Here is a 7,716-nt window from a genome sequence, read left to right on the forward strand (position 1 = left end):
AGCGTTAAAGCTGAAGGCACATTAGAGCAGTGTTAGCGGTAAAGTGCTGCTAGTTTTAGCGGTGCTTTTCTGCCGCTAGCAGGGTGCTTTTAACCCTGCTAGCAGCCGAGGAATTGCACACTGAAGATCTTTATTACCTTTTTTTTTTTTTTTTTACTTGGAAAAAAAACCAACTTTATTGATATGAAGCACATTTTACAAGCCATTTGGGTACATATAGCCATAGAAGCTCGGTTACGGTATTATGACAGCAGAATTAAATATGCAAAAATGTTACAGGGTGTGCAAACACATATACGCAGGTGCAGTGAATCAGTTGGCAATTTAATCCAACCTATAAACAATGTGTGTCATAGGTGCAGGGGAACATTGCACTGGGTATGAACATAGGTTATTCCGTCCTCCAACCATCTGTCCCGGATCTTGGAATATTTGTGTAGATCCCCTGTGTGCGTAGATCAGTTTCTTGGATGGCAGGGTGTCATTAACTGCTTTTTTTCCCCCATAACTGTAGTGTGGGGGGGCATGTTTTGCATCCATCTCTGAGCTATCACTTTACGTGCTAGAAATAAATGTTTCTGGCAGTAGCCCCAAAATATATAACTTAGGGTCCAGCACCACATAGGATCCCACATTATCATGGAGGAAATGGACAACCTGCATCCAATATGTCTGAACATGAGGGCAGCTCCATATGAGTTGGTAAAACGAGCCTGGGTCAGCCCTGCACAAGCGACACGTCAGATCCGGCAAAGATTTTTTATTACCTTAATGCATAGAATGAAGAATGGTTATAAATTTTTTTTTAAAAAAATAAATAAAAAACACTTCAGCCTTTACAACCACTTTCAGGTCTAGTACCGCTGTTTAAAAATAAAAATCAGGTGATGCACTCAAAACTAAAAGAAAAAGCCACTTTTTAGGCTCGGTTCACACTGGTGCGATACGGGAAACCCTGCAAATGCAGTGCGGGATCCTGCATCACACCTGTCTAGCAGGCAGTTCACACTGCCCTATGCGAACCACTGGGAGTGTTAATACAAAGTTAATGACACCCCCAGATTGGTTTCGCAGATCGCAGTGCGAACTGTGAATTCAGAATGGAATAGGATCGCATGGGTGAAAAAAAAAAAAAAAAAAAAAAAAAGGAGGGTCCTGAATGAGATGCAAATTCAGCAATAGAGTTTGTATGGCTGAATTTGAATTGCACAGACATCGCATGTGATCTGCAGTGCGAACCACATGCAATGTTTGGCATTGCAACCAGTGTGAACTGAGCCTTATGGATAAAACTATGCAGCTTTAATAAAATTATAGCTTGTTGTAAGGTTCAGAAATCTTGTTTAACTTTGCAATCTCTTAAAAAGCCCAATTTCTTGTAATATGACAGTAATAAAACCCAGTTTTTGGTTGGGCTGGGAGAAAAAAAAAAAAAAAACAACTAAGTCACACTTAGCACTGTGGTTCTTTAGTGTAGGGCAGAAATAAGTCATTGCAGGTCTCTTGTGTGCTTCTTAAGGTAGATCTAAACCCAATCACTAAAATCTCATATAGGCTTTAATGGGTTAATGTAAATTTGAAAGTTGTTTTCTGTTCTTGTAATTATGCAGCTTATATTACACCAATAATTGGTGACCCGTACTAACAGGCACTTACTGTAATGGAGACAATTGTACATTTGCATTGTCACCCTGTCTAATGCAGTGATCACAGAGACTTCAAGCAGCTGTGCTAATACACATAGGTGCGGTCCACCGTTGCAATGATCAAAAACCCCCATCTAGAGCAATGATGTGCAGCCAATGCTGGAGTTGCTGCTGGAGTGCAGCTGAGTTCATGTAGAAGAGGCTGAAGAGGAGAAAAATTAGCACAGGGGTACAAAAAAGAATGAGGAAAAAAGATGAAAACAACATTTTGTGACACATTCTATACACAATGCATAGTAAACTAAAATATCATCCAGTTAGTGTTTACATCCACTTTGTAACAGGAGAGAAAAAGCAGCGACTTCAAGTCTAGTTCCATCAGAACCTAATATTTTAATTTTGTGAGTGCCGAATTATGGATTTTTTTTTTAACGGCCCTTCCACACCAATGCGTTTTTCCTGCATTTTTCCTTGCAAGAAAAATGCAGGAAAAAGGTTTCCCTTCAAATCCTATGGGACTTTTCATTTCCACACCAGTGCGTTACAGGTGCAGTGCGTTTTGAAAAGTCCTGCATGCTGCATCTTTGGTGCGGTTTAAAAAAAAAAAAAAAAAATAAAAAAAAAAAAAAAACACACACACACACACACACACACACACACACACACACAGCCTCCCATTAAAATTTAAGGCAATTGCAGGTAAAAAAAAACATAGCATTTGAGTCAGGTATACATTTTTCACAGGTGCAGGCAAACCAAAAATGCACAGCAAACTCATCTGAAACACAATCGCAGTAAAAATCACAGCAAAAATGCATATGCGTTTTAACCGTGATTTTGCTACAGAGCAACGTGGACTCGAGAATTCTTAATCATTTCTAAACGGCATGGCAAGTATAAAGACAAATAATTGTGGCCCTCTTCCCATCAGATTCTGAGAAGAACAAAGGATTTTTAAGTCTACATGTGAGGAAGCAATATGTTGTTTTTGCCAAGTGGGAGGGGGCAGAGAAACAAGTCTAACCACTGGAACACTAGACATAGTTAAAGCTGGCACGAGTGCCATTCAATACTTAAATTTCAATATTAGGTTGTAAAGCAAATCAACAGCATTCCTGCAGATAACTTCTTTACCCATTAGTGCTTGGACTGCTTGTAGAGCAGAACACGAGAAGGAACATGTGAAGAAAGATACAATATAGCCACCTGAAAGGTATATCAAAGCACAGGAAAAGCAAAAGATATATTGGCCCTGTGCACACTTTTCACAGGCTTGAGATCATACACAGAGCATGGGGAAATGGTAATTAAATAACAAATAGGCAAACATAACAATAAAAACGTCTGTTGCCATTTGCTCTCCTAAATATACTATTAAATATTTTTATTATACAAATGGTATATAATGGATTGTATACTCACCGTATAATCTTTTTCTCTGTGTTCATTTAAGGACATCCCAAAGCATGGCTAGAAACAGAGAGGGTGAGAGAGCTACACAACCAGACATATTAGGAAGTAGAAACCCAGCAGAAACTGCTGCCTGCAAAACCTTTATGGCAAGAGTGCCGGTCAGCGCTGTATGAACCATATGTAGCCTCAGCTATGTACATTATACAGCACTGTCTTCCAGCAGCAGGACTTAGACTTCCAGTCCCATTCCAAAAAAGGAACAGAGTCAGGCCAAGTGCTACTCAGCCATTCACAGGAAGCTTTGTATTTTCTGATTGAACACAAAGCTTCCTGTGATTGGAGTTTCCCCCCTGCTGCCAGGACACAGCACTGTAGCTAAGGCCACATACAGTTCATAATGTGCTGACAGCTGCTACATGTGTTAGTTAAGGAAATAGTTAATTTGGACCAGCTTTGTCCAAACTATTTACCCACTTCAGCTCCAGGTTTACCCCCCTTCTTGACCAGGCCATTTTTTTGCAATACAACACAGCATTACTTTAACTGACAATAGCACAGCCGTGCGACTCTGTACACAAACAAAATTGATGGCCTTTTTTTTCTCATAAATAGAGCTTTCTTTTGGTAGTATTTGATCACTTCTGCAGTTTTTATTGTTTGCGCTAGAAACAAAAAGACAGTCAATTTTGGGGGGGGGGGGGGGGGGGGGGACAGTATTTTTTACGTTATGCTAAAAAACATACCAATTTTTTTTTAATCTAATTTATTCCTCAATTTAGGCCAATATGTATCCTGCTACAATTTTTTGGGTAAAAAAAATCCCAATAAGCATATATTGGTTTGTGCAAAAAAGTTATAGCGTCTACAAACTATGGGATATATTTATTGATTTTTAATTTTTTTTGACTAGTATTGGCAGCGATCAGCGATTTTAGCGAGACTGCGACCTTGTGGCGGACAAATCTGACACCAAGTGACACTTTTTGGGAACCAGTGACACTAATCACTAAAAAATAAAAAGGGCAATGATGGTTAAATATGCTCCTAGGGAGTGCTTTTTAACTGTGGGGGATGCTTTGACTAGGGGAAGACAGATCTGTGTTCCTGCTTAGCAAGAACACAAGATCTCCATCCTCCCCTCTCACAGACCGCTGTTCTGCGGTCGGCATGTCCCCACTGACATCGCATCTGCCGGACCTGCCGATTGACTCCCACTGTGTCCAGTCACAGCGGGATGCCGGCAGCATGCTCCCCAGTGTACGAAATCACACGTAGGTACGCGATTTCACACAGGAGGGCCATCCTGCCACAGTATATATGCGTGGGGCGGTCCATAACAAGGTAAAGAGCACTCATACATGGGAGTTGGGCTATAATAAGAGCCAAACCAGCACTTCTTCATGCACCAGTTTAGCCAACAGCAACAGATCTTCACTGTTACAGGGGACTGGGAGCTTCTGCCTCGATGGGGCTCTCCTAAACAACCACCGAACAACAGGGTTCATTGTCTGAACCTTCAGATGCAAGCAGCAGAGGTGTTTTATGGGGCTTCTGCAATAAGACCCTCCATGTGATATACAAAGCCCTCCATAGCCACAGAAAAGGTATCAAAAGGTTAAGGGGTACCTGGAGGAGCCCAGCATTGTTTGTGCTGCATGCAGGGGCCAGTGCAGAGGCTTCCAGGGTTGGGAGAGTATGGCAAGCAATGCAAAATGAATTGGCAAGGGAAAAGAACCCAGATACCCCACAACTAGCACAGGAGGGCAGGGAGCCACCCAGGTCTTCAGACCCACCCTATGACTTTGTCAAAAGTACAAGAGGTCACTGTGCAGACAGAGAGTGAACACCCTCCAGCAGGGATCCACTCACCCCTCAGGGCAGGGCACCCACAGGAAGCAGCAGGGACAAACGAATAGGCCCATCTCCCCGTGTTCATGCTCTGGAAGAAAGAACCCCAGGGAGATTACTCAAAGACTGCAGCATATAATTCTGGATCCAGTAGTCCCACTTCAGGGAAGCAAACACCTCCAATTTTTACCCAGGCCTCACCATTCCAGCCATAGCACCATGACAGAACAGAAATGATCCATCATAAGCATCCACTGGGATCAAAACCCTCCAAGCCACTCTACTAACAGAGTCATCTGAACCAGTCCTGGCAAGGCAGGGAACTGCTTGCGCTTGGAGGTGGTGCTGGGGAGATCTATATGTCCTGCCAGACGCCCAGCACCACAGTTAACTGAAGACAAACCATCACCAGGAACAAAAATAAATAAAGAAACTTGAAATAAGAACCAGAAAGTTTTCTAGGTCCTAACTCAAAAAAACTGAGCTGCGTGTTGCAGATGGAAGGTTTGGCCACCAGCAGGGGCCACCCTTTGGTTATGTTTTATGTTTTTTTTTTGTTCTACCAAGAGTCCTACTCTTGTGAGTGGTCACTGGTCATGATCTAATGATTAAGCTGTCTCCTTCAATAGGATCAACAGAGGAGTAACATAACTGTTGATCTGTAACATTTATATCAGATTTTTGCATCAAGCTACTAGCTGGACTGCACTACGACCAGGAATAGCATTCACAGAGCAAATGGGATCTTCTTATAGAGAAACTCCATGGATGGCAATGATAAAAGCACACCGATTCATTTACATTATCCCCTGTCTTTATGTGTATGGATGATGGCACTGTATTTAAAAAAATAAAAAAACATCTAAGAACCCTTTTTAATAATTGTTATACAGTTGTCATGTGACCCAGCTCTTTCCCAGCCCATCTGCAGGCAAACATCAGCAGCAGGAGCTTCTAGTCCTCTGTTAGCAGCAGTCACATGTTCCAAAAAACAAAAAGTTTTTGAAACACAAAATGAAAAATACACACATACAATATCAAATAAAGGTTTTAAAGGGGTTGTAAACCCTCTTTTTTTTTTTTAAATAACAAACATGTTATACTTACCTCCACTGTGCAGTTCGTTTTGCACAGAGTGGCCCGAACATCCTCTTCTGGGATCCCACAGTGGCACTGGTGGCTTCTCTCTGCATCGAGTGTCCACGTTGGAAAAGCTCTCCCCTTGGTGGACACCCGTACAGGTCCACTCCCGAGTCCCCAGAATGCAGGACTCTGCCCCGCCCTCCAGCACTGTGTCATTGGATTTGATTGACAGCAGTGGGAGCCAATGGCTGCGCTGCTGTCAATCTAGCCAATCAGGACACAAGACACCAGCTACAGATGGTGTGTTCGTTCCCAGAGGATGACAGCATCCAGGTAAGTGAAACTGAGGGGCTGCAGCACTAAAAATGTTTTTTCACCTCAATGCATAGAATGCATTAGGGTGAAAAACCACGAGGGTTTACAACCCCTTTAAACGGCCATACAAATATGTATTTGAACTAAAATCTATTATTTTTGTGAAAAACCATGGCGTGAGCTGTCTATTCTGCCCATCAAAGCCTGTTTTACTCCCCTCCAACCAATGTCTATTGTTTGTACCGTATGTGCTTAGAATTACAGGGAGGTGATGCCTCCATCAAAACATGCATCATCAATGACCCATACGGCGCTTCTTTTTTAAATTTATTTGCATTGTTGCACCCTTTTTGATACTTAATAAAAACGTAATGCTGAAAAAAATAAAAATACTACAATTATCTCATTGTGTTTAGCTTTATAGTGGGCATGGAGGGAAGAGACTAATTTACCACTGTTTATGCAACCACATGTGTGACTCAATAGTCATGTGGGCTGCACAGGTAAGGGGGAAAAAAAAAAAAGGAAATTAACAGCTTAGAAAGTAACAAACTGGTGCATGCTCAGTAGATGTGGCAATAGCAATCTCAGGCTGCAGTGAGGCGGGAGAGATAGTGAACAGCAGGATCAACCTTTTTTTTGCTGAATACACAAAATGAATCTCAGTCACTCAGTGAGTATGGACAGCATGTACTGACAGTTTTAAGGATGTGGGTTTAATGACAAAAAAAAAAATCTGATAGTGTGTATGGGGCTTTAAGGTTAGGCCCTGCTGAGTAGTGGCCTGGACAAGACCTGAGACTGCCAACTAATCAAGTTAAATAAAAATAGTATTTTTCATTGTGTGTGTTATTATAAATGGGTACTATAAGAAAGGCTCAAACTGCAATTCCCTTATTATGGTGATTGTAAAACAACTTTAAGGTTAACAGCGCCTGGAATTATAGCTGGAGATTCCCCAGATTATGATTGAATTAGAGTCCAAAAAAAAAAAAATAAAAAAAAAAAAGGAAACCAAAAATTGTTGGGACACTATATTTGAGGATCATGGTATCAAGGAGCACATAATCCTCATGTAAATCCAGAAGCCTCTAACTTCCTGTGCACTCTGCAGTGGTCATAGCCCTGCCCAGTGACCCTCTGTAAACTACAAAACAATGATCTATGCTATGATGATGAGGCGACGTGAAGATATTCTGTAGTCCCAACACACTTCCTGTACCAGGAAAAAAGAAAACAAGGAATGATTAGCTGCAATCTATTATTTTTTTTGTTCTATGATTTAAACACAGTAGACTTTGGTTGGATTGTGTTTAACAGCTGAATAGTTTCCCTTGTATTCACTTTATAATAAAAATTAAAATAATAATAATAATAAATAATAATATCAACTAGGCAAATATAAAAATAG

Source organism: Lithobates pipiens, unplaced genomic scaffold, assembly GCF_037356315.1.
Source record: "Lithobates pipiens isolate NorthernLeopardFrog02 unplaced genomic scaffold, aLitPip1_a1.2 Scaffold_16, whole genome shotgun sequence".
NCBI lineage: Eukaryota > Metazoa > Chordata > Amphibia > Anura > Ranidae > Lithobates > Lithobates pipiens.